The sequence below is a fragment of the Pristiophorus japonicus genome, unplaced genomic scaffold, assembly GCF_044704955.1.
Source record: "Pristiophorus japonicus isolate sPriJap1 unplaced genomic scaffold, sPriJap1.hap1 HAP1_SCAFFOLD_134, whole genome shotgun sequence".
Classification (NCBI taxonomy): Eukaryota; Metazoa; Chordata; class Chondrichthyes; family Pristiophoridae; genus Pristiophorus; species Pristiophorus japonicus.
Genome location: NW_027251008.1, coordinates 150,821 through 178,762, shown reverse-complemented (window position 1 = coordinate 178,762; position 27,942 = coordinate 150,821). Strand labels below are relative to the sequence as shown.

At 41.9% G+C, this 27,942-nt stretch overlaps 1 long non-coding RNA gene and 2 other non-coding genes across 3 annotated transcripts; 1 reads left to right on the top strand and 2 right to left on the bottom strand.

Moving 5' to 3' along the window:
- Positions 1-1,453: 1,453 nt before the first annotated feature.
- Positions 1,454-27,942, bottom strand: LOC139242453 (uncharacterized). The gene is made up of 3 exons (XR_011589207.1): positions 27,560-27,942; positions 4,860-4,938; positions 1,454-1,613 (listed from the first exon to the last, which is right to left on the bottom strand). It is a non-coding gene; the product is annotated as an uncharacterized lncRNA (long non-coding RNA).
- On the top strand, positions 3,505-3,598 carry trnai-uau (transfer RNA isoleucine (anticodon UAU)). Its single transcript has 2 exons — positions 3,505-3,542; positions 3,563-3,598. It is a non-coding gene; the product is annotated as a tRNA-Ile (tRNA).
- trnat-cgu (transfer RNA threonine (anticodon CGU)) lies at positions 27,330-27,400 on the bottom strand. The gene has a single exon. It is a non-coding gene; the product is annotated as a tRNA-Thr (tRNA).

Below are 27,942 nucleotides of genomic sequence, written 5' to 3'. Positions count from 1 at the left end.
GACATTTCATTGCAGTCCTCTGCTGTTGCGACTTTACAAGAACAACAACGACACTTTAGCTCCCAGATTCATGCGTGGTACCTGGATTGGTTTCAATACCCACAAACTGGCGCTTTAGGATTACAATATCGGACAGTGTCTGGATTGCACTGTTGAAGCTTCACGTCAATGACATTTAATCACAAACCAGTCATCAGAAGTGTTTTTCTAGAGATGCTGCTTGACTGGCTGAGTATATCCTACATTTTCTGATTTCATTTCAGTTTTACAGGATTCGCAGTACTTTGTTTTTGAAGCTAAAAAGTAACATAAGTTGACGTCATTGGCGATTCAACAGTCAGTACCTTTATGCAATGGCAAACGTGAGTCATGCGTGGTGTGCATCCTCCCTGCTGCCAGGTAAAGAACATCACTGAGTCGGTGCAGAACATTCTGAGAGGTGAAGGGGAGCAGCCGTGATCTATGTGCTAACCATTGACATAAGGAAAGAAGGGGATGAGTTCCTTTAGTCACAGTTTCAAGTGCAATTGAGGAAATATATGAGCAGGACCACAAAGGTATTCTATGGATTATTTCCAGTGCACCGCGCAATTGAATTTAGAAATGGCAACGTGTGTCTGGATAAACGGTGCACGAGGTTGTGCTCCAGAATCCGGGGGCATTGGGACCAGTTCTGGCGCAGGAGTGACCTGTTACAGTACGTCGCGTTGTACATCAATAGAGCTCGCGGGAAGGTTAACTACTGGGGCGGGTGAGGGATTGAACTAATTCGGCAGTGGATTTGTGTACCAGGATGAAACATCTGTAGATGTTGTAATTATGCCTTTTTACACAAGTCCAATTGATTATTATATATCAACTATAGCAGTGAACGTGGCCTCAGACACCACATTTCAGCCCATCCTTGGGAAACGATATACCACGGCTCGCCCAAACCTTCCCTTACACTGAGCACAAGCACAGGAAACACAGGCACATCAGAATTTGCTGAGGGCCGTAGAGAGTACAAAGTTCTTTGATTAGTAATTGCTCTAAGTATATTTTGGTGTTTCTGTTGCAATTTGTTCTGTGGGATATAAATATATTTTGTGTATCTATGTTAGTGTTTATGCATTTGAATGCAACAAAGTTATTTATAATAGTATTGTGGAGGAACTGTATTGGTAATAAATGTATTTTCTGTGCATACCTTTGTATCTATGTTACTTTTAAACACCTCGCAAATAAACGTAAATACAATTATAGCACAGCGATACTTCGAGATAAATTCATAAAGAAAACAGACATAAAACAAGTACATTTATAAAATCAAAGATATGAACACAAATAATTTGATTATCAAGGTTCCACACAATTTAATTTACAAATCACAGATAGATGCACAGATATATTTATAAATTTCCCGCAAGGACATCCAAATTCATTACAAATAACAAAATGGATTACACACGAAAATAAAACACGTCTATGGCGAAAATGTTTGGAGTCGCAATAACTGAAGGCTTCTTGCAGAGAGCCGGCACTGACACGATGGGATGGATAGCTTCCTTCTGCGTTGAATGATTCGATGAATCTTTGTCTTCTTGCTTGTGAGACAGATGGAACAGGCAGCTCTATAGATATGTAAAGAGAAAAAGGTTAGTAAAGACAAATGTAGGTCCCCTGAAGTCAGAATCAGGGGAAGTCATAACGGGGAACAAAGAAATGGTGGACCAATTGAACAAGTACTTTGGTTCGGTATTCACGAAGGAGGACACGAACAACCTTCCGGTTATAAAAATGGTCGGGGGGTCTAGTAAGGAGGAAGAACTGAGGGAAATCCTTATTAGCCGGGAAATTGTGTTGGGGAAATTGATGGGATTGAAGGCCGATAAATCCCCAGGGCCTGATGGACTGCCTCCCAGAGTACTTAAGGAGGTGGCCTTGGAAATAGTGGATGCGTTGACAGTCATTTTCCAACATTCCATTGACTCTGGATCAGTTCCTATGGAGTGGAGGGTAGCCAATGTAACCCCACTTTTTAAAAAAGGAGGGAGAGAGAAAACAGGGAATTATAGACCGGTCAGCCTGACATCGGTAGTGGGTAAAATGATGGAATCAATTATTAAGGATGTCATAGCAGTGCATTTGGAAAGAGGTGACATGATAGGTCCAAGTCAGCATGGATTTGTGAAAGGGAAATCATGCTTGACAAATCTTCTGGAATTTTTTGAGGATGTTTCCAGTAGAGTGGATAAGGGAGAACCACTTGATGTGGTATATATGGACTTTCAGAAGGCGTTCGACAAGGTCCCACACAAGAGATTGATGTGCAAAGTTAGAGCACATGGGATTGGGGGTAGTGTACTGACATGGATTGAGAACTGGTTGTCAGACAGGAAGCAAAGAGTAGGAGTAAATGGGTACTTTTCAGAATGGCAGGCAGTGACTAGTGGGGTACCGCAAGGTTCTGTGCTGGGGCCCCAGCTGTTTACACTGTACATTAATGATTTAGATGAGGGGATTAAATGTAGTATCTCCAAATTTGCGGATGACACTAAGTTGGGTGGCAGTGTGAGCTGCGAGGAGGATGCTGTGAGGCTGCAGAGCGACTTGGATATGTTAGGTGAGTGGGCAAATGCATGGCAGATGAAGTATAATGTGGATAAATGTGAGGTTATCCACTTTGGTGGTAAAAACAGAGAGACAGACTATTATCTGAATGGTGACAGATTAGGAAAAGGGGAGGTGCAAAGAGACCTGGGTGTCATGGTACATCAGTCATTGAAGGTTGGCATGCAGGTGCAGCAGGCGGTTAAGAAAGCAAATGGCATGTTGGCCTTCATAGCAAGGGGATTTGAGTACAGGGGCAGGGAGGTGTTGCTACAGTTGTACAGGGCATTGGTGAGGCCACACCTGGAGTATTGTGTACAGTTTTGGTCTCCTAACCTGAGGAAGGACATTCTTGCTATTGAGGGAGTGCAGCGAAGGTTCACCAGACTGATTCCCGGGATGGCGGGACTGACCTATCAAGAAAGACTGGATCAACTGGGCTTGTATTCACTGGAGTTCCGAAGAATGAGAGGGGACCTCATAGAAACATATAAAATTCTGACGGGGTTAGACAGGTTAGATGCAGGAAGAATGTTCCCAATGTTGGGGAAGTCCAGAACCAGGGGTCACAGTCTAAGGATAAGGGGTAAGCCATTTAGGACCGAGATGCGGAGGAACTTCTTCACCCAGAGAGTGGTGAACCTGTGGAATTCTCTACCACAGAAAGTTGTTGAGGCCAATTCACTAAATATATTCAAAAAGGAGTTAGATGAGGTCCTTACTGCTAGGGGGATCAAGGGGTATGGCGAGAAAGCAGGAATGGGGTACTGAAGTTGAATGTTCAGCCATGAACTCATTGAATGGCGGTGCAGGCTAGAAGGGCCGAATGGCCTACTCCTGCACCTATTTTCTATGTTTCTATGTTTCTATGTCTATGTCTATGATGGGAGCACTGATACCGCAGTGCATGCAGCTCTAGTGGCGCAATCGGTTAGCGCGCGGTACTTATATGACAGTGCAGGCCCGGGAAATGCCGAGGTTGTGAGTTCGAGCCTCACCTAGACCAACCGATGATTTTGCATGTGATGTCTGAGGCCGTTTTATATTTATCCATCTGTCTTGTATATTCGGCCATGTATCACGGTGCTGTCTGTCTCTCTCACTCCGGTTATCTCAGTGGCAATCTGTGGGCCATTTGTCAATGAATACCCGTGTCTGTTCCCCACATGTGATAAATGAGGGGATCAAACAATTCCTCATCTAATTCTACGGAACTAATGAGCCAACATTTATAACAAGATACAGTTTATTGTAAATATAACAGTCAATCTTGATTGATAGAGGTACAATTCTGCGCAAAACCAAACTGTGATCTCAACGTGTTTCCAATAAACTACTTTTTAATGTATTGTCGCAAGCGCTGCCATTGTAGCTCGATGAATTTCATAATTACTAAACATATGAAACGGTAGGGTTCTGAGACTGTAGAATGCCCTCGACCAGAGCAACATTTAAAACAAGGTTACCAACTGGCAGCGTGCAGGAGGAAGGGAAGAGAGTAAACAGAGCCACAGAAAAGCCACGGGAGTTTCGGATGCTTCGGGAGTTTTTCCTGTGACAACAGCATAAACATTTAATCAGTAACTCTGATGTAAAGAATAATGTGCCGGAAACACGCTCGATTTCAAAGAGAAGATATGTAAACGCATTGGTTATCTCCACATAATTCCTGCACCACCTCCAACAGAAACAAGGATGTTCCTGAACTTTTCGCGACAAATGTTGTGCTCAGTGTTGCAATGGCTCGTGCATTGGACTTCTCGCTGATTATGTTCTACAGAAACATTCAAACTTGTCGATTCCATTCCTATCAAAGTCCAATTGTAAATTAATAGAATTATTACCGCACAGCAGGAGGTCACTCGTCCCATCGAGAGTGTGCCAGCTCTCAGCTAGTCCCACTTTCCCGTCCTTTCCACATAACCCTTCAGGTCAGGGTTGGCTGGTTCCGAGGCTGGAAAGTGAAAGTTTGCAGCAAACCGCAATTGCCTGCGATAGCCGTATGATTTATTGTTGTGGGTCTGAAATCCACTCAAGTTTACCTGCTCGCCACTACACTGTTTAAAGCTCCATTCAGTGCTCGAACAAATAAGAGCTGCATTTCCCTATCTAAGCGCCTGAGAGATCCGCCAGGGAACGAGTCACGTTTAAACCGTCGCCCAATTATCTTTTACGCTTTACAACATTACAAGAGAGCAAAAGAATTTCCCCTCAAGATGCAATGACCTTTTCTGATATTGTCTTCGCATGCTTCTTTCTGTCTCTACCTGTCTCTGTCTCTTGTATTTCTCTGCTTTTCGCTGATTGAGTTATCAGGCTTCAATGGACGGCCTGGGCTGATTTAACCTGCAACAAGGGCAGAAATGGGTAAGACAGATGTGGACAATAGCACAGGAATAGTGTTAATTCGGGGCAAATATCTTCACAGATATGTCCCTTCACGCTCGCAGTGAAGTAAAGCAGCACCAATTACAGTTGGCTTAAGGTAGAGTATTCATTATGAGAATGCCGAGAGAGACGACAATAAAGAGCTATTCATGCTGCAAATTCTTATTTGATAATACAGTTTACATATTCAAAATTAGTTTTGTAAATACATTCCAATATTGTTGACTTAGAATAGTCAGCATTGCTCGCACGGCAATTGGATGCCTGTGTCCAGTTGGAAAGCTGAATGAAAGAACATGCAGAACATTGACTTTCTGCTGAGCAGACCATGAGCCTCCTTCTTGAAAATGGTTCTCCAGTCCCGCGAAGAGGGGATTAAGCATGATGAGATTTGGATGTAACTGTGCCCACTTGTATAGCATGAGGTATAGGGGGCATTTCCCCTTCCTTAAAGAAGATTAATGACTCAGTTGCAGTTTTTGCTGCAGGATGTGCTCGCACCGCTCGCAATTCGCCCCAAGGATGAGCCGAGCCGATCACGTGGAGTTAGTACAATTCCTCCAGTCAGTAAATTCAGTTGGCATTTCAAGGAAATATAATAAATCACCGTGACTTAGTCAGCTTAATGGATAACCTATGTTTTCAGGAAATTAGAGTTTTGATGAGATTTGGATTCAAACATAATTTATGTCATATTCAGTCAAATGCTTGGAAGGTTTATCAACAACAAACGATTAACAACGTAAATGAGCACAATCGATTCGCAGTCCATCGCCTTAACCTCTCGTCTGCCATACAGCGCAACTCGGCTATTCCATTTCAGGCTTTTTGCATCCGTACATAAATACGCTGCAAAATGTCCCCTTCACGACGTGTCCTGCCCGTGCACCCATATCGAGAATGTTGAAAATGTACAATCAGCTTCTGTAAGCAAACGGCCTTTAGTTGCTACAGGATGGCTGTGAAATGTCTCCTCAAAAGATGATATGCGGGCCACGCCTGTTTCAAAACTGACCAAATTCAGAACTCTCGACAGTTAGACCACATTAGGCGTACTGTATGCAATGCTGGTCGCCAAATTAAAAAGAAGATAGCGAGGCACTGGATACGGTGTGGAGAAGATGGTATACTATCAGGAAAGTATCGACAGGCTCAATTTATTTTGTAACGAAACGAGGAGTCTGAGGGGTGACCTAATAGAGCCCTTTAATATCTTGAAATGTTTGACAGAGTAGATACAGAGTGTTTTCACTTGTGGGGAAGAGTATCGCTAGAGAACATCAATATAAGAAAAATCAGCAACAATCAAATTGGGAATTAAGAAGAATCTTCTTTAGCCAGAGAGTGGTAAAAATGTAGAACTCGCTACTACCAAAGTGGTTGAATCAAATATTATAGATGCATGTCAGGAGCGGTTAGATAAAAATATGAGGGAGAACTGAATGCTGATAGTGCTGGATGCGGAAAGAGGCCTCAAACGGCGATATTGACAGGTTGGGCCGAAAAGCCTGTTTTTCCAATGAATATCCTATATGATATAATGAATTCGACACCCATGAGTCCACTTCAAAAGCCAACTTCTCACAACTTTCAGACCTTGAGGAAATAAAACTGATTAATATTCCGGGCTTACGGTCTTTCAAAAAGATGTCAAGATTGATGCTCCTTAAAACCTACCTGTTTGACCAAGTTTTTTGCCATCTGCCGTAATATCTCTTTTATGTGGCTCGGTGGCAACATTATTTGATTTGGTTTAAGCTGTTGTGGAGCACCCTGTGACGTCAAACTATATTAAATGCGCTACATAAATGCAAGTTGTTGTTGTTGTAATATTTCATCATTGTCTCCCTGTTTCAGGATGCAAAGAAAACGTGCTAGTTGAGAAGGCATGCGGCATACTTACCTTTATTAGCTGAGGTATATTGTACAATAGCAGTGAAGTTATGCTTGAGCTATATAAAACATTATTTGGGCCACAGCTAGATTACTGCGTACACATCATTACAGGAAAGATGTAATTGAACTAGAGAGGGTGCAAAAGAGATTTACGAGGATGTTGCCTGGACTGGAGAATTTTAGCTATGAATAATGATTCGATAGGCTGGGTTTATTTTCATTAGAACATAGGGAGCTGAGGCGAAACATTATTGATGTGTTCAAAATTATGAGGGGCCGAGAGAGAGTGGACAGGAAGGACCTATTTTTCAGAGCAGAATGTTCAACAAGAAGAGGAGATAGATTTAAAGTCGTTGGTTGCAAGTTTACAGGGGAATTGAAGGGTAATGTCTTCACCCAGAGCAAGTTGGGAGTCTTGAACTCACTGCCTGAAAGGATGGTAGAGGCAAAAACCCTCGGCGCATTTAAAGCACGCTTGGATATGCACTTGAAGTGCAATAACCTACACGGCGACGGACCAAAAGCTGGAACATAGGATTCCTCTGGATAGCTCTTTGTTGGCCGGCGTTGAGCGAATGTGCCGAAATATCCTTCTTCCGTGCTGTAAATAACTATGATTCTACGATTCAGTTCTAAGCGAGTATATAATTACAAGTAAGCCGGACGTGGAGAATTTATGGGTAGAATTAAGAGATAGGAAAGGAATTAAGACAAAAGTGGGAGTTGTGTATCGGCCCCCTGGTCGCAGCTGTGATGTACTAGAATATATAAATGTAGACATTAGACAAGCGTGTATTCAAGAAAGTGTGGTTTTCATAGCGGATTTAAATATTCACATATATTGGGATAATCGGACTAGCACCTGTTAGAAAATTGTGAATTTCTTGAGTGTGTCCGGGCTAGTTCTACAATAATATGTTCCAGAACGAACAAGGGGCATACCAATTTACATTTAGTAATGAGTAACAAGCCGGATTTATTCAATAGCCTAAGGGTAAGTGAAAATGTATTTAATAGCGATCAAAACATTATCGACTTCAAATTCACTGGGAGAAACGCGAAACAGCTACTACCATTCTATATTTAGGTAAGACCGACTTCAAGGGGCTGAGACAGAGACTGTCCAGAATAAACTTGGAAAATCTGTTTATGGGTAAAATGAGAGGAGGTGTTAAAAATAATTAAAAGTGATACAGTATCAGTGTGTACCCCTGAGGGGCCAAAAAAACAGGCATGGACGAATAAAGAAGTAAGGGACCACATTAAACTAAAAGTAAAAACGTACACAAATGCAAAAAGTAGCACAGATCCTGGTGAATGGGAAAGCTAGAAAGAAAAGCAAAGGTCACAAAGCAGATAGTAAGTGCTACAAAGAGGGAGTATGAAAATCACCAACTGGTGAAATGAACAGACAGATAGCAGATGTAATTTAACGCAGATAATTGTGAAGTGATATATTTTAGGAGGATGATGAGAGGCAATATGAATTAGTGATACAATTTTATAGGGGCCAGATTTATACGTAAAAAATTAAATCCCTTTTTAAGCATCTGCGTCTGGAGATCAATGATCCTGAAACCGGTCAAAATACTCTCCCTGTATTGTATTAACAGCTCTAAATCGTACAATTTAATACACGGGGCAGGATCTGGAAGACATGAGGACTTTTCCTTTGTTACTAGAAGAATAGAGTGTAAAAACAAGGAATTTATGCCAAACAATTAAAAAGCTCTTATGACGTCTTCGCTGGAATATTACGTTCAGTTCTGGGCAACACGCTTCATGGAAGAAGTCAAGCCCTTGGAGAGGGTGCAGAATAGATTTACAAGAATACTGCCAGAGTTGGGGACCTCATTTACACGAAGAGAATGGAGAAGCTGGGATTTTTCTCCTTAGAATACAAAACGTTAAGAGGCGATTTATGATATAAGTTCAAAATTGTGAAGTGTTTTGATAGTTAAAAAGGAAAAAGCTTTAGAATGTCACATTTAATGTGATAAAATCTCGATAGATGCATGTGGAGGTCGAACCCATGTGTTTTGGTTTACGAGACCGAAGCTTTACCACTTGGCCACTGCGCCCTGATAAACTATGTGACCTGCATCGCATTGCCACCGAATCCCACTTCATTTCAACTCGGTTGGAAAAGCATATTCGCATGTACAAATAAATGAAGTGGGACTGTGGAACGGGCAAATGACTAGCGCCATTTACATGAAACTATCAGAAAACATTTCATAAAATCATACATTACCAATGGAGAGTACTTGGACCATCGTATTCTTGAACGAGCTATCCAATTAGTCCCAGATCTTTCCACAGCGCCCTGCAAAATGTGCCCCTCAAGCATTTATCCAATAAAATTTTGAGGGTTACTGTTGAATCTACAGAGCTACAAGGAAATGACATGGGGGTGAGACTCACTGAGTGTCAGCACGGGCTCGACGGGCCAAATTGCCTTCATCCGTGCTGTAACAATTCTATGCATCGATGATTCTATAATTCACCCCCCTTTCAGGCAGTGCATTACAGATCACGACAACTCACAGCTTAAAAACAAACAATTCAACTCCACTTCCATCTGTTTCCTCTATTGTCCTCTGGATGTTGCCAGGACTGGATAGATTTGGTTCTGGGGAAAGATTGGAGTTGTTTTCTTCGGAACTGATGAGAATAATGGGTGACATAATTGAGATGTATAACATTGTGAGGGGCCGAGATAGTTTGCATAAGAAACACATATGCCCCTGATTAATGAGGTCAATAATGAAGTGCCTAGATTTAAAGTAATTTATAAAAAGATTACACGAGAGTCGAGGAGAAATCTGTTCGCCCAGAATGAATTTGGGTATGAAACTCACTCACTGAAAAGTTGGCGGAGACACAATCCCTCATCACATTCAATCAGTACTTGTATATGGATTGAATTGCCCTAACCTGCAACGCTACAGATCAGGAGCTGGGAAGTGCGATTCGGCTGGATAGCTCTTTCGATTGGCGGAGACAGCATGGGCCGAATGTTCTCCTTCTCTGAAGCAAACTTCTACGATTCTATGATTCTAAGAGGTGGGGAATGCTCTTTTGTGTCCTGCACATATTTGTATCCCACCATCGATGGGATCTTGCTGTGTGGTAATTGGCTGCAGTATTGCCCGACAGTACATCCAGTGACCACACTTGAAGAATGACTTTATTTATTGTAAAGCACGTTTTAATAAAATATTAATTCAGTGGATGTGGGCGTAACTAGCATGGCTGACATTTATTGCCCAACCCTAATTGCGTTTGAGAAGGAAGTGATGAACAAACTTCTGGGGGCCACCACGCGGCCGTCGTGCTGAACCCATATTCCTTCTGGATTTTTATAACATTGATCCTTCGTCCAGGTCACCACCTCCTCCGTACTGGCCTGTGTCTGAAAGGCCAGCACGTCATTAATAGTGGGTGGCGGGTCTGAGCAATTATCTTTCCTTAGTGGGAACAATGACACCTGCATCCCCCATTTTGACAGAGCTGCTGACTTAGCTGCATTATCTGCTCGCCATTCCCAAGTGCCACCTCATTCGACTGGCCTGTATGTGCTTGGTATTTGATAATGGCAAGTTTCAAAGGGCATTGAATGGCTCGCAGGAGATTTTCCACTTGTTCTGCATTTTTGATAGGGGTTCCTGAAGAAGTCAGGTACCCGCAAATCTTCCAAATTTGTCCATAGTCATGTGATACCCTAAAAGCATACCTGGAGTCAGTGTAGATATTAACTGTGTGTCCTTCAGCCAGAATACAGGCTAGAGTTAACGCAAACAATTCGGCTTGTTGGGCTGAAAAGAAGTCTGGAAGAGAGGCTGTTTCGACAACATTAAACTGAGTTACAATTGCATAAGCCGCTCTAGGTTGGCCCCTATCATTTCGTAGGGCTGATCCGTCAACATAGTACACTAGCTCAGGGTTACACATTGGTACATCTGTGAGATTGATACGTGGTTTAGTCACGAATTCGGTTACCATTTCACATGAATGGGGTTCGCCGTCGTCTTCCGTGGGGAGTAGAGTGGCTGGATTTAAGGTAGTGCATCTTTTGATGATAAGGTTCGGATTTGATAACAGTTCGACCTCGTATTTAGTGGTTCTTGCGGAGGTTAGGTATTGGGTGGCACATTTAGTAAGTAAAATCTCGACAGAGTGTGGGATATACAAAATGGTCTGATGATTTAGAGTTATTGTCTGAGTCTGTTGCATAGCATAATAAGCTGCTGCCAACGAAGGAAGACATCCTGGTAGTCCGCGTGCCACTGGGTCTAGTTGGGTACTGAAATATGCTACTGGTCGCTGCCTGTCCCCATGTAACTGAGTCAAAACAGATTGTGCAAAACCCGACTTGTGATGCACAAATAAGTTGAATAGCTTAGTGTAATCTTGTAATCCCAAGGCGGGTGCTGAAGTAAGGGACTGTTTAAGGTTCTGGAAAGCATTCCGGGATACCTCATTCCAAATCAACTCTAAGCATTGTGAGAATATAGTAGATTCATTCACAGCTCGTAGGTCATGGACAAACCTGCATTTGTCACTATTGGGCTTCTGAACCGGAAGAATCTATGTGTTACACGGACTTCTCAGTTATGCTTATAGTGATTCACAGATCACAGAATGTAAAGTACTTGTTTTCTAATCTTATTAAAAGGCTTCCAAACCCAAGATTTTTCCAATGCACTCAAAATGTTGATCAAGGAGATCACCTGAAATATCTCAAAATCCGAATTCAACTATTGTACTGTCACTCTTTATCAAAAACAAATCCTCTTACTGAGCTAGAAGCTTTTGTACCAAGATTTTGCACCAAGGACAAAGAGTGTACTCCCCCAGCCTGCACTTCGAGAGACCCACAAAGCTTTTTTTTTTAAAAAAAGTCATTTCAACTTTTAACCACCGGGACCATGTCTCAACAAACCTATCCTTTGTGCATTTCCCAGCTCCCTAACTTCTCATCCGAATAAATTCACACCTGCGCTTCTAACTTAAAATGTCTTAAACTTCCCACATACAGGACAACACTATGAAGGGTTAAAAAAAACTTCACTTTGTTTGAAAAAGTGGGTGGAGCTAAAACAAACAGGCTGCTCCACAACCTTTCCAAACAGGTTTCCAGACACAAGGAAAAAAGACAGAAGCACTCTCATTCAAAGACAAGACATTCACAAGTCTCTCTCCATTCAATAAAGCTTTTTTTTTTGCTAGCTTTATTTTTTTAATTTTTTTTAAAAATTATTTTATTTATTTTTTTGAATTTTTTTTTTTACTTGTCTCATCATGACTTGTCTCCTAGCTGTCTGATGGCCATCAACCATCTCAACCCAGGTATAGCTGTTTATGCAAGCTGACTGCTAAAATGCAGAAAGTTCTGGAAGGGCCAGGACTCCATTTTGATCAAAAGGCACACTCTTTCAGGCAATTCTTTTTCGACAACCACAATTTTCTGCCTGTGGAAATTTCCCATCACATCTCCTGTAAACCTTCTCCAATTACTATAAATATGTGCCCGCTGTTTGTTGAGCCCTCTGCTATATCTAGAAAGACATTATATCGAGTCCCCTTATGGGCACGGCCCCTGAGAAATGATAGGCGGGAATGGAATGTGTACAGGTCATAGTCACCAGAATGTTAACAGGATGCCTCGGGTTAAATTATGAGGAGAGATTACATTAACTAGGCCTGTACCCCCTGGAATATAAAAGATTAAGTGGTGGTTTGATTGAGATTTTAAGGTTTTGAAACGAATGAATAAGATATATAGAGATCAAGCTTTTTTTTACTGTTCGCGGGGGAGTTTACGACAATGTTAAAATCAGAGGCAGTACATTCGATAGAGACGTTAGGAAAATTTTCTTCACTTAAAGGGTGATGGATTTATCTTCTACAAAAGGCAGGATATACTAGCTCAATTAAAAATGTTAATTTTAGATTAATAGTTTTTGCTAGACACTCGTTAAAATGATGTGGAGCCAATGCAGATAGATGGAGTTAAGATCGAGCTCAGCTAAGAATTAACAGAATGGCGAATAGGCACAAAGGGCGGAATGGTCTAATCCTGTTCCTATGTTCAGACAATTGGCAGAACACCTAATATAATTAAAGAAATGTTGTCTTGATGGGTGAATTAAAAGTATATTATTTCCAGAGATTATGACCGCTTCCACGCTTTCATAACAAACAAGCATTAAGTCTAATTGTCAAACCAGTTGTTTGAACATCTACCAGAAGCAGAGACACATCAGTTGGATTTTAATTCCATCGCATTAACATTTCGGCCATCCTGGTCATGGGCACGCTGCAATGCAGTGCTTGGAAATTCGGCAAATCGCTTGCAGACTCAAAATTTAGTTTTCAGCGCAGAGCAAACTACACGCCTGCATACTCTGCAAACGTGGGAGGATATATGCCTTGTTTTTAACTGTGGTCGGTGAAAAGTTGAACCGCAAAAGCACAGCACTTAGGCAAATAACGCATTGAACTGACCGTCCGTAACTAGACAAGAAAGCTCCTTGCATTAACCCACAGAAAATGTAATCTTCCCGTCAACACTGAACATATTTGAATCAATAATGTTAAAATGCACGTCAACCAATCAGTATCAGCAAGTTCAGACTGAACCAGCGCTTAAGAGATAACTCATAAGGTATGGAATAAACTGATGTGGGGAGCGAAGGAGAGAGTGACAGAGAGAAAAACCATATTTGGACAGATAAACAGATCCCCAATGAGAAAAGCGGACATAAATTGACTGCAACTGAAGTAGATATAAAGCGAGAATGACATACGGAAAGAAGGTTAGAGTCAGAGAGAAATAGAATGAATGATAGAGAGAGAAAAAGAGAACCAGCACACTAAATGTGAGAAAATCCCTGCCGGCACGGCCGGGAATTAAATCCATGAACTGACGATTAAAGGTGAAAACACAAGCTCACTGAGAGAGAGGATTGTAGCATCACAGAAGCATGGAATGAGACTCTTTCCCCAGAGCTCTGCAAACTGTTCGCTATCAAATAGTTACCCACTTCCCTTCGAGAAGTGGTCACCCCGCAACCTAAGAGCTTGCAGGTAGAGAGGGAGAGGGTGATCAGCAGACAGAATAGGAGGACGAGGCAGGTCGTGCATGAGCCCCCGAGTCCATCTCGCTCGCCAACAGATATTATCTTCTGAGTACTGGTGTGGACATAGTGCTTCTGGCGAGTGCAGCCAGATACAAATCCTGCACAGGGGAGGAGGGAGAAGAAAGGAATAGCTTAATGATAGGTGTTTCAATAATCAGGGGAGCAGACAGGAGTTTCTGCCACCGCAGACGTGACACCAGAATAATATGTTGTCTTCCTGGGGGCAAGGATGTCACCGAGCGGCTGCAGGGCATTCTGATGGAGAAGGGTGATCAGTCAGCGGTCATTGTCCATATTGTTACCAATGACATAGGTAGAAAGAGGGCTGAGGTCCTCCAGGCTGAGTTTGGGGAGCTACGCTAGAGGCTAAAAAGCAGAACTGAAAGGTAGTAATCTCCAGAATACTCCAGGTGCCACGAACTAGTGAGTAGAGTAATAGGAGGATAGAGCACGTGAATGCATGGCTGGAGAGATGGTGCAGGAGGATATTTGGACTGATTTTCGCGGAGTTGGGGCCTGTTCAAGTCGGACGGGTTGCCCCTCAACAGAGCCGGGACTAATAACCTCGCATTGCGGCGGGCCGGCAGGAGGCGGTGGTTGCTCGTGCTGTTGGGGAATCTTTAAACGAGTTTGGCAGGGGGATGGGAACCTTAGAATAGATTCAATAGGGAGGGGAATAGAGTTGGAATTAAAAGCAAAAAGATAGAAAGTGAGTTTGTAGGACGGAGGAAACAAGCAGGAAAAAAGGGTAAAAAACAAATTAAAAAGCATTTTTTCTAAATGCACGTGGCATTCGTAACAAAACAGATGAGTGACGGAACAAATAGGTAAAAATGAGTTTGATCTGAAAGACATTACAGAGACGTGGTTGCAAGGTGACCAGGACTGGAAACTAAATATTCAGGTGTATTTGACATTTCGGAAGGACAGACAAAAAGGAAAAGCAGGTTGGGTAACACTGTTAATAAAAGATGGGATGAGTGTTGCTGAGAAACGAGAGGATCAAGTGGTTGAATCAGTTTTGGTGGAGATAAGAAACAATAACGGGAAAAAGCCGCTGCTGGGCTCCTACCAGTAGCTGCACGGTTGGACGGAGTATAAATCAAGAAATAATGGAGGCTTGTACAAAAAAGAATGGCAATAATCATCGGGGCATTTAATCTTCATATTTACTGGATAAAATTAATTGGTCAGGCTCGACTTGAGGAGGCGTTCATAGAGTGTATCCGGGATAATTTGTTTCTACTGTACATGCTACCCCAACTCGGGAGCAGGCTATCTTAGCTCTAGTACTGTGTAATGAGACAGGATTAATAAATGATCTCGTAGTAAAAGATCGTATAGGATTGAGTCACCACAATATGGTTGAATTTCAAATTCAGTTGGAGGGAGAGAAATTTGTTTCTCCAACCAGTGTCCTCAGCTTAAATGAAGGGGACTACAAAGGTGTGATGGTAGAGGTGGATAAATTAGACTGTGAAATTAGCCGAAGGTGTGGGATGGTTGATGAGCAGTGCAGACATTTAAGAAGATATTTTATAACTCTGAACAAAAATGTATCCAATGAGAAGGAAAGGCTGTAAGAGAAGGGATAACCATCCGTGTCTAACTAACAAAATAATGGAGGGTATCAAATTGAAATCAAAGGTATACATGCGGCCAAGACAAATGGGAGACGAGAGCAGCGGATTGGAGATTTTTTTAAGCCAGCAGAGAATGATTAAAAAAATGATTAAAGAGGGAAGATAGATAATGAAAGTAAATCAGTAGGAAATATAAAAACAGATAGTAAGAGTTTCTACAAATTCATAAAAATGAAAGGAATGGCTAATTGAAATGTTGGTCCCCTGGAGGATGACATTGGGGAATTAATATTGGAGAACAGGGAAATGGCAGAGACGTTGAACAAAAAAATTTGTATTGGTCTTTACAGTCGATGACACTAAAAACAACGCAATAGTGGATAATCAAGCGGATATAGGCAGGGATGAACTTAATACTATCACTATCACGAACGAAGTAATGCTAGTAAAATAATTGCATTAAAGGCAGACAAGTCCCCTGGACCTGATGGTTTTCATCCGAGGATCTTAAGAGAAGTGGCTGCAGAGGTAATGGATGCATTTGTTATAATTTCTCAAAATTTCCTGGATTCGGAGGCGGTTAGAGCGAATGAGGAAACGGCAAATGTAACGCCCCTTAAAAACGAGACAAGCAAAAAACAGGAAACTATAGATCAGTTACCCTTACATCTGCCGTTGCGAAAATGCTGGAGTCCATTATTAAGGAAGCAGTAGCGGGACATTTGGAAAAGCATGATTCAATCAAGCAGAATCAGCATGGATTCATAAAAAGGAAATCATTTTAACAAATTTTCTGGAGTTTTTGATGATGTAAGGAGTGGATAAGCGGACACCAGTCGATATGGTGTATTTGGATTTCCAGAAGGCATTCGATAATGTGCCACATAATAGGTTACTGCACAAGATAACAGCTCAGGGTGTTGGGCGTAAAATATTCGCATCGATAGAGGCTTTGCTCAAAAATAGAAAACAGAGCATCGGGATAAATGCGTAATTTTCCATTTGGCTAACTGTGACTAGTGGGGTCACGCTGGTATCAGTGCTCGGACCTCAAGTATTTACACTCTATATTAACGATTTGCATGACAGGACCGAGTGTAAAGGAGCGAAGTTTGCTGATGATACAAGGATGCCTAGGAAAGCTAATTCTGAGCAGCACACATAAAAAAAACTGCAAAGGGATATAGACAGGTTAAGTGAGTGGGCAACAGTTTGTCAGTTCCATTATAATGTGTGACAATGTGACGTTACCAACTGTGGCAGAAAGAATAGAAAAGCAAATTAAATTTAAATGGAGAAAAGTTGCAAAGTGCGGCAGTACAGGGACACCTGGGCGTCGTTGTGCTTGAAACATAAAAATTAGTATGCAGGTACAGCAATTGATCAGGAAGGCAAATGGAATGTGCGTTTATTGCAAGTGAGATGGTTTATAAAAGCAAATTAGACCTGCTACAATTGTTCCGGGTATTACTGTGGCCACACCTGGAGTACTGCGTACAGTTTTAGTCTCCGTATTTAAGGAAGGATATACTTGGAGACTGTTCAGAGAAGGTTCACTCAGTTGATTTCGGAGATGAGGGGGATTGACTTATGAAGATAGGTTAAGTAGTTTGGGGCTATCCAGACTGGAGTTCAGAATAATGAGAGGTAATCTTATCGAAACTTATAAGATAATGAGGACGCTTGACAAGGTGAATGCAGAGAGCATATTTGCACTCATAGGGGAAACGAAAACTAGGGGACATAGTCTTAGAATACGGGACCGCCCATTTATAAGCACATAAGAACATATGAAATATGAGCAGCAATAAACCATTCGGCCCCACGAGTCTGCACGACTATTTAATACGATTATTGCTGATCGGATCATGGACTCAGGTCCACGTCCCTGCCCGCTACCCATAACCCCATATTACCAACATTCAATGTGAAATATGTCTGTTTTCTCACATGTCGGGCGGCTGTGAGAAGCGGAACTTTGAGTAAAAGATGGCGATGCTCGGCCGGGATTGGGAACCTGGACCTCTCGCAATTCAAATGTGACCAATCCAAAGCAAGAATCATACCCCTAGCCCAACGAGCCACCAATAGCGGAGAGTGTAGCTCTCAGATTCTTACGGTAGTTAGAAAAGATATTCGACCCATCGTGCTTGCGCTGTCCCTCAGAGACCTATCCAATTAGACCCCCTCTCCACAGTCCGACAAATGTTATCCCTTTGACGAAAATATTATGAATTTGAGACATGACATGATCAAAGTGCAGCATCCTTGTCAGTAAAAGGGGAATTTGGCGATGTGGTTAACAAAACCATCAGGGAGTTGTCAAAGCTGTAACAAAATAACGACGAGAATGAGATTCGAACACATACGTGCAGAGCACCATAGATCAGCAGTCCATCGCTTTCACCTCTCGATCACCGCGTCTCCGATTCACCACAGCGTCAGCCATTCAATCTCCTGCTTTTTGTATGCAAACAGAAAGAACGAGCAAGAAAGTCCACTTCACAGCTTGCTCTGCCCGTTCAACCAGATCGACAATGATGAAAACGTGCCCTTCGATTCTCAAAGCAAGCAGCCTTGATTTATTTCAGCTGAGTGACTGGAAGAGGTGGTTGGTTTTTCCGCAGAATCACAACAAAGCATATAAAATTTCACGCAGCGAACTAATTGACCGCAGCAGGACTCAAATCTGCAATCCTCTGATAACGTCGCCATTGCAATCGAAGTTAGACGCTCTATCCATTAGGTGACGCAGCCTCGATCATCAGCGCAAAAAATGCTGTTGTGTCTATTGGGAGCAAATTCGGGGCAACTGCGATATCAAGGATTGGATTAGGAAAAGATGAGCATATTTCGAGTCACTGAACAGATGCACTGCGATCTGGGTGCGCACCGGCGCAGGCAAACCCCAGTTAACTTGGAACACAACAGTTCAACAATTCATCCATCATAGCTCAAATCACACACCTTTTAAACTATACAGGTTGATGCAGGATTATGAGAAAATTCGTTTTAAAGGGACAGATTATGAACAGGAAATGACAACCATCCCTTTTAAACAGACACAGAATGATCTGCGACTACAAGCACATCCCTTTTACACAGATGCAGAATGACCCTTGACTGACAGCAGTTCCCTTTTAAAAGAATAAAGTGAGATTTCTATCATCCCTGATTGCAATTGTGCAGTGCGTGAGTGAGAGTGGGTGTCAGGAACACGCGGGGCTGAAACGATCATTGAAACCAGAGGTGATAGACAGGCAGGAAGGACTGAGGGTCGGAAAACCAACCCAGACAAAAAGCCAATTTACAAATATATATATATATATTTAACATTTAAAAAAATAAATACATTTAAATTATATTTTTAAAAGATTGAATTTGATTTGTTTGAAATAAATAAATAATTTATTCACTATCTCGATTTTTTTCCATTGAACGAAGGCTGTGTGACTGGAAGAATTCCATTGCAAATGAGCGGGTGCAGTGAATAAATATCCAATCACAGTTGCACCAGAATCTTGCTGTAATAAACAGTGAGCATTTATTAAGCAGAGTCTTAAAATACACTCTGTGAAATGAGAAATGCTGAAATTTCATCACACGCAAAGCACAAAATCTGATTCAATTTTGGCAGGCTCTCTGTTGCTATGTATTTCCATCAGTTTGAAACAGAATGTGCCAAGTTGTCCATGGTGATTGCAATAATTATTACTCATTCACAGACTGTTATGAAATTAATTTAATAAGCTTTATTTTAATTGATTAAATCCCAGAACGGGCATCGAACCTGTGCTGACGAGGATAGAGCACTGCATAGTAACCACTAGGTGGCGGTCACAGGGGTGAGTAAACGTTGATGCCGAGAACTCGTGAACCAGTCAGGCGGCCTCTGTGAGAATGTTTAAAAGGAGAATGTTCAAAGTAAACTAGTCGCAACAGCACTGAACTGCAATTAAAAAAAACAGCCAAATCCTGTGTTTTTCCCCGGCAGACATTGTGGAAAATGAACGGCAGAAGTTAACCGTTTGAAGATTGAATGTCTTTTGGAACTGGCTCATTTTATTAATTGTAAAACATATGTTAATCTTAAAGACTTGGATATTTTATTGCAGTCCTGTGGTGTTGCGACTTTAGCAGAACAACAACAATTTAGCTTCCAGATTAATGCGTGGTATCCGCATTGGTTTCAAAACCCACAAACTGGCGCTTTGGGATTAAAATATCGGACCGTATCTGGATTGCATTGTTGACGCTTCACGTCAATCAAATTTAATCACAACCCCGTCATCAGAAATCTTTCCAGAGATGCTGCCTGACTGGCTGAGTATATCCAACATTTTCCGATTTCATTTTAGATTTACAGGATTCGCAGTACTTTGCTTTTGAAACTAGAAAGTAACATAAGTTGACGTCATTGGGGATTCAAAAGTCAGTACCTTTCTGCAACGGCAAACGTGAGTCATGCGTGCTGTATATCCTCCCTGCTGCCAGGTAAAGAACATCACTGAGTGGGTGCAGAACATTCTGAGAGGTGAAGCGGAGCAGCCGTGATCTATGTGCTAACCAATGACAGAAGGAAACAAGGGGATGAGTTCCTTCAGTCAGCGTTTCAAGTGCAATTGAGAAAATTAATGAGCAGGACCACAAATGTATTCTGTGGATTATTGCCAGTGCCCCGCGCTATTGAATTTAGAAATGACAACGTGTCTATGGATAAACGGTGCACGAGGTCGGCTGCAGAATCGTGGGGCTTTGGGACCAGATCTCGCACAGGAGGGACCTGTTACCCGGTTGGGTTGTCGAGTTGTACATCATTAGAGCTTGCGCTAAGGTTAACTACTGGGGCGGGTGAGCATTTGAACTAATTTGGCAGTGGATTTGTGTACCGGAATGAAACATCTGTAGATGTTGTTATTATGCCTTTATACATAAAATCCAGATGATTATTATATATCAACTATAGCACTGAATGTGGCCTCAGACAGCACATTTCAGCCCAGCCTTGGGAAACCATATACCACGGCCCGCCCAAACTTTCCCTTACACCGAGCACAAGCAGAGGAAACCCAGGCACAGCAGAATTTGCTGAGCACCGTAGAGAGTAAAATGTTCATTGATCAGTGATAGCACTAAATATATTCTGGTGTCTCTGTGTCAAGTTGCAATTTGTTCTGTGGGATATAAATAAAGTTTGTATATCTGTTTTAGTGTTTATACATTTGAATGCAACAAAGTTATTTATAATATTATTGTGGAGCATCTGTATTTGTTATAAATGTATTTTCAGTGTGTACCTTTGTATCTATGTTACTTTTAAACACCTAGCAAATAAACGTAAATACAATTGTAGCACAGCGATACTTAGAGATAAATTCAGAAAAAAACAGACATAAAAACAAATACATTTATAATAAAACAGATATGAACGCAAACAATTTGATTATCAAGGTTCCACACAATTTAATTTACAACTCACATATAGATGCACAAATATATTTATATATTTCACCCGAGGACATCCAAATTCATTGCAAAGAACAAAACATTACACACAAAAATAAAACACGTCTATGGCGAAAATCTATGGAGTCTCAATAACTGAAGGCTTCTTGCAGAGAGCCGGCACAGACACGGTGGGATGAACAGCTTTAGTCTGTGTTGACTGAATCGATGATTCCTTGCCTTCCTTGTCTTCTTGCTTGTAAGATAGGTGGAACAGGCAGCTGTATGATGGGTCATCTGATAGCATAGGCCGTGGCGCAATCGTTTAGCGCGCGGTACTTATATGACAGTGTATGTCTGGGAAATGCCGAGGTTGTGAGTTCGAGTTTTTGCATGTGATGTTTGTCCTTTTCAGAGTCAGAGGCCGTTTTCTATTTATCCATCTGTTGTGTCTATTCCGCCATGTACCATGGTGCTGTCTGTCTCTCTCACTACGGTTATCTCAGTGTCAACCTGTGGGCTATTTCTAAATGAAAACCCGTGCCTGTTCCTCACATGTAATAATTGAGGGGATCAAACAATTGCTCATCTGACACAACGGAACTAATGAGCCAACATTTATAACAAGATATAGTTTATTGTCAATATGACAGTTCATCTTGAGTGATATAGGTTCAATTCTGTCCAAAACCAAACTATGATCTCAACGTGTTTCCAATAAACCGCTTTTTAATGTATTGACGCAAGCGCTACCATTGTAGCTCAAGGAGTTTCATAATTAATAAACATAGAAATCAAGCAATTAAACGGCAGAGATGGTTTTGAGACTGCAGAATGCCCTCGCCCAGAGCAACATTCAAACAAGGTTTAAAAACTGGCATCATGCAGGACGAAGGGAGGAGTGGAAAGAGAACCACAGAAAAGACACGGGAGTTTTGGAAGCTTAGGGAGTTTTTCTCTGACCACAACATAGTTGCGCACGGACCGGATATTGTTGCTGTTAAATATGAATAGAAAGCAACGTTTGTTTGCAGCTGTTTCTGTTTCGGTCACTTTTAACTGACTAATTCTTAATTCCATTTGCCTGCGATGATTCCATAAATTTTCGTATGCTTGCCAAACAAAAATCGATCAATGTGAAACTTCAAAATTTCAATTGACTCCAGCCTCAATAGATTTTTAGGCGAGGATTTATAAGACAGCTGCATAATGGGAGCATCAACACCACACCGCATCTGCATGCACTTGTAGCGGTGGAATCGGATCGGGCACAGTCCCTATATGGTAATACAAGCCCGGAAAAGCCGAGGTTGCGAGTTCGAGCTTTACCTAGAAGAGCTGATGATTTTGCTTGTGACATTTCTAAAGGAATCGAAAGTACAATTGATGTATCCCCCAACATAATCTACGTTTCACTGTTTTATTCTAGCACTTAGTTTCCTTTTGCACACAATATTGTAACGGAGGATGAGAGTTGAAATTACATATGGGATGGAGTGGAGGCGTTTTGACATTTCATCACTAACTTTGATGTAAAGAATAATGTACCGGAAACACACTCGATTTCAAAGGGAAGATATATAAAGTCATTGGTTATGTCCAAATAATTCCTGCACCACATCCAATAGAAACAAGGATTTTCCTGAACATTTCGCTGAAAATGTTGTGCTCAGTGTTGCAATGCTCGTGCATTGGACTTCTCGCTGATTCTGTTCTAGAGAAACATTCAAACTTGTCGATTCGAGTCCCATCAAAGTCCAATTGTAATTTAATAGAATGGTTACCGCACAGCTGGAGGCCATTCGTCCAATCGTGAGCGTGCCAGCTCTCTGCTGGTCCCACTCCTCTGTCCTTTCCCCATAGCCCTGCAGGACAGGGTTGGCTGGTTCTGAGGCTGGAAAGAAATTGTTTGCAGCAAACCGCAACTGTCTGCGATAGCCAGAAGGTTTAATGTTTTGGCCCTGAAATCCACTCAGGTTTACCTGCTCGCCACTACACTGTGTAAAGCTCCATTCATTGCTCGAATAAATAAGAGCTCCAGTTGCGGACTGCATTTCCCCAGCTCAGAGCCTGAGAGATCGGCAGGGAGCGAAGCACGTTTAAACCGTCGCCCAATTATGTTTTGCGCTTTTACAACATTTCAATAGAGCAAAAGAATTTCCCCTCAAGATGCAATGACCTTTTCTGATATTGTCTTCGCATGCATCTTTCTGTCTCTCCCTGTCTCTGCCTCTTGTATTTCTCTGCTTTTCGCTGATTAAGTCTCAGGCGTCAATGGACGGCCTGGGCTGATATAACCTGCAACAAGGGCAGAAATGGCTAAAGAAAGATGTGCACAATAGGAAAGGAGTGGTGTAAATTTGGGGCAAATATGTTCACAGATATGTCCCTTCGCGCTTGCAGTGAAATAAAGCAGCACCGATTACAGTTGGCTTAATGTAGAGTGTACATTATGAGAATGCCGAGACAGACGACAATAAAGAGCTATTCATGCTGCAAATTCTTATTTGATAATACAGGTCACATATTTAAGATTAGTTTTGTGAACACATTCCAATATTTTTGACTTGGAATAGTCAGCAATGCTCGCACGGCAGTTGGACGCCTGTGTCCAGTTGGAAAGCTGTCAGAAATAACATGCAGAACATTGACTTTCTGCTGAGCAGACCATGAGCCTCCTTCTTGAAAATGTTTTTCCAGTCCCGCTAAGAGGGGATTAAGCATCATGAGAGTTGGATGGAACTGTGCCCACTTGCATAGCAGGACCTGTAGGGGTCATGTCCCATTCCTTAAAGAACAGTAATGACACAGTTGCAGAATTTGCTCGCCCCAAGGATGAGCCGAGCCGATCACGTGGAGTTAATACAATTCCTCCAGTCAGTAAATTCAGTTGGCACATCAAGAAAATATAAGAAATCACCCTGACTTAGTCACTGAGCGCACAGCTTAATGGATAAGGAATGTTATCAGGAAATGACAGTTTTGATGAGATTTAGATGCAAAGCCTAATTTATGTAATATTCAGTCAAATGCTTGGAAGGTTTATCAGCAACCAACGCTTAACAAAGTAGATGAGCATAATCGATTAGCAGTCCATTGCCTTAACCTCTCCACTGCCATCTAGCACAACTCGGCTATTCCATTTCTTTTTGCATCCGTACAGAACTGCGCTACAAAATGTCCACTTCACGACGTGTCCTGCCCGTGCACCCAGATCGACAATGTTGAAAATGTACAATGAGTTCTGTAATCAAACAGCCTTTAGTTACTATAGGATGGCTGTGAAATGTCTCCTCAAAAAATGAGGTGCGGATCCCTTTTAAATAGACCAGGCAGCTGGACACGCCGGGTTCAAGACCGACCAAATGCAGAACTCTCTACAGTTAGACCACATTAGGCGTACTGTGTACAATGCTGGTCGCCATATTAAAAAGAAGATAGCGAGGCTCTGGATATGGTGCGGAGAAGATCGTATACTATCAGGAAAGAATCGACAGGCTCAATTTATTTTGTACTGAAACGAGAAGTCTGAGGGGTGACCTAATAAAGCGCTTTAATATCCTGAAAGGTTTTGACAGAGTAGATACAGAGTGTTTCACTTGTGGGGAAGAGTATTACTAGAGACCATCAATATAAGAAAAATCAGCAACAAATCAAATTGGGAATTAAGAAGAACCTTTTTTAACCAGAGAGTGGTAAGAATGTAGAACTTACTACCCCCATACAGGTGGAATCAAATATTATAGATGCATGTAAGGAGCCGTTAGATAAATAAATGAGGGAGAACTGAATGGAGGGCTATTATGATAGTGCTCGATGTGGAAAGAGGGGAGGATGCTCCAGTGGACCACAACGTCGATATTGACAGGTTGGGCCGAAAAGCCTGTTTTTGCACTGAATATCCTATACGATATCATGAATTCGGCACCTATGAGTCCATTTCAAAAGCCAACATCTCGCAACTTTCAGACCGAGAGGAAATAACACTGATTAATATTCTGGGTTTATAGTCTTTCAAAAAGATGTCAAGATGTATGCTCCTTAAAACCTACCTCTTTGACCAAGTTTTGGGCAACTGCCATAATTTCTCTTTTATGTTCGGTGTCAGCGTTATTTAATTTGGTTTAAGCTGTTGTGGAGCACCCTGTGACGTCTAACTATGTTAAAGGCGCTACATAAATGCAAGTTGTTGTTGTTGTTGTAATATTTCATCATTGTCTCCCTGTTTCAGAATGCAAAGAAAACGTGCTCGTTGAGAAGGCATGCGGCATACTTACCTTTATTAGCTGAGATAAATTGTACAATAGCAGTGAAGTTATGCTTGAGCTATATAAAACATTATTTGGGCCACAGCTAGAGTACTGCGTACACATGAGTACAGGAAAGATATAATTGCACGAGAGAGGGTGCAAAAGAGATTTACGATGATGTTGCATGGACTGGAGAATTTTAGCTTTGTGTAATAATTCGATAGGCTGGGTTTGTTTTCATTGGAACATTGGAAGCTGAGGGGAAACTTTATTGATGTGTTCAAAATTCTGAGGGGCCGAGAGAGAGTGGATGGGAAGGACCTATATTTCTAAGCAGAATGGTCAACAACAAGGAGAGATAGATTTAAAGTCATTGGTAGCAAGTTGAGAGGGAAATTGACGGGTAATGTCTGCACCCGGAGCACGTTGGGTGTCTGGAACTCACTGCCTGAAAGGATGGTAGAGGCAGAAACCCTCACCACATTTAAAACACGCTTGGATATGCACTTGAAATGCAATAACCTACCGGGCTACGGACCAAAAGCTGAAACATGGGATTCTTCTGGGTAGCTCATTGTTGGCCGGCGTTGACCGAATGGGCCGAAATATCCTTCTTCCCTACTGTAAATAACCATGATTCTATGATTCAGTTCTAAGCGAGGATTAACTACAAGTAAGCCGGACGTGAAGACTTTATGAGTAGAATTAAGAGATAGGAAAGGATTTAATACAATAGTGGAAGTTGTCTTTATACCCCCTAGTCGCGGCTGTGAAGCAATAGATTATATAAATGTAGAGATTAGACAAGCGTGTATTCAGGACAGTGTGGTTTTAATATGGGATTTAAATTTTCATATATATTGGGATAATCGGACTAGCACCTGTCAGAACAATTGTGAATTTCTTGAGTGTGTCCGGGCTAGTTCTACAACAATATGTTCCAGAACGAACAAGGGGCATGCCAATTTACGTTTAGTAATGAGTAACGAGCCGGATTTATTCAACAGCCTAAGGGTAAGTGAAAATGTATTTAATAGCGATCAAAACATGATCGACTTCAACACAACGTTTGACAGGGAGATACGTGAAACAGCTACTACCATTCTAGATTTCTGTAAGACCGACTTCAAGGGGCTGAGAGAGAGACTTTCCAGAATACACTGGGAAAAATCTGTTAATGGCTATAACGACAGGAGGTGTTAAAAATAATTAAAAGTCGTACAGAATCAATTTATCCCCCTGAGGGGCCAAAGAAAACAGGCATGGACGACTAAATAGGTAACGGAACACTTTAAACTAAGAGTAAAAACGGACACAAATGCGAAAAATAGCACAGATCCTGGTGAATGGGAAAGCTACAAAGAAGAGCAAAGGGACACAAAGCAGATACTAAGTGACACAAAGAGGGAGAATGAAAATAACCGACTGGTGAAATGAACAGACACATAGCAGATGTAAATTAACGCAGAGAATTATGAAGTGAAATATTTTTGTAGGATGAGGAGAGGCAATGTGAATTAATGATACAATTTTAACGGGGCCAGATTTATACATGAAAATTTAAATCCCCATTTAAGCATCTGCCTCTGGAGATCAATGGTCCTGAAACCGGTCATAATGCTCCCTGTATTGTAGTAACCAGCTCTAAAACGTACAATTTTAAAGAGGGGGCAAGATCTGAAAGGCATGGGGACGTTTCCTTTGTTAATAGACGAATAGAGTATAAAAACAAGGAAGTTATGCCAAACATTTATAAAACACTTATGAGGTCTTAGCTGGAACGTTGCGTGGGGAACACACTTCAGGGAAGAAGTCAAGCCCTTGGAGAGGGTGCAAAATAGATTTACTAGATTACTGCCAGAGTTGGGGACCTCATTTATACGAAGAGACTGGAGAAGCTGCGATTTTTCACCTTAGAATATAAAATGTTAAGAGGCGATTTATGGCGCTAGTTCAAATTTATGAAGTTTTTTGATAGTGAAAAAGGAAAAAGCTTCAAAATATGACAATTAAAGTGATAAAATATCGATAGGCACAGATGGGGTCAAACCCATGATCTTCGGTTTACGAGACCGACGCCTTACCACTTGGCCACCACGCCCTGATGAACTGCGTGACTGGCGTCGTATTGCTACCGAAACCCACGTCATTTCAATTCGGTTGTATAAACACAGACGCATATGCAAAGACATAAAGTGGGATAATGGAACGGGCAAATGACCAGCGCCATTTATTTGAAATTATCATAAAACATACATACCGATGGAGAGCACTTGGTCCATCGTACTCTTGAACGAGCTATCCAATTAGTCCCAGATCTTTCCACAACGCCCTGCAAATTGTGCCTCTTCAAGCATTTATCCAATACCATTTTGAGGGTTACTATTGAATCTGCAGTGCTACGGGGAAATAACAGGGTGGTGAGACGAGCTGAGGGTCAGCACGGGCTCAACGGGCCGAACTGCCTTCATCCATGCTGAAACAATTCTATGAATCGATGACTCTATGATTAGTCGAGGAGGCGGGAGCTCGGAGCAGCGCGAGTCCGGGGTCGGCGAGAGGCCTATAAAGGCCAGCGGGAGCTCGGAGCAGTTAGTCGAGGAGGCGGGAGCTCGGAGCAGCGCGAGTCCGGGGTCGGCGAGA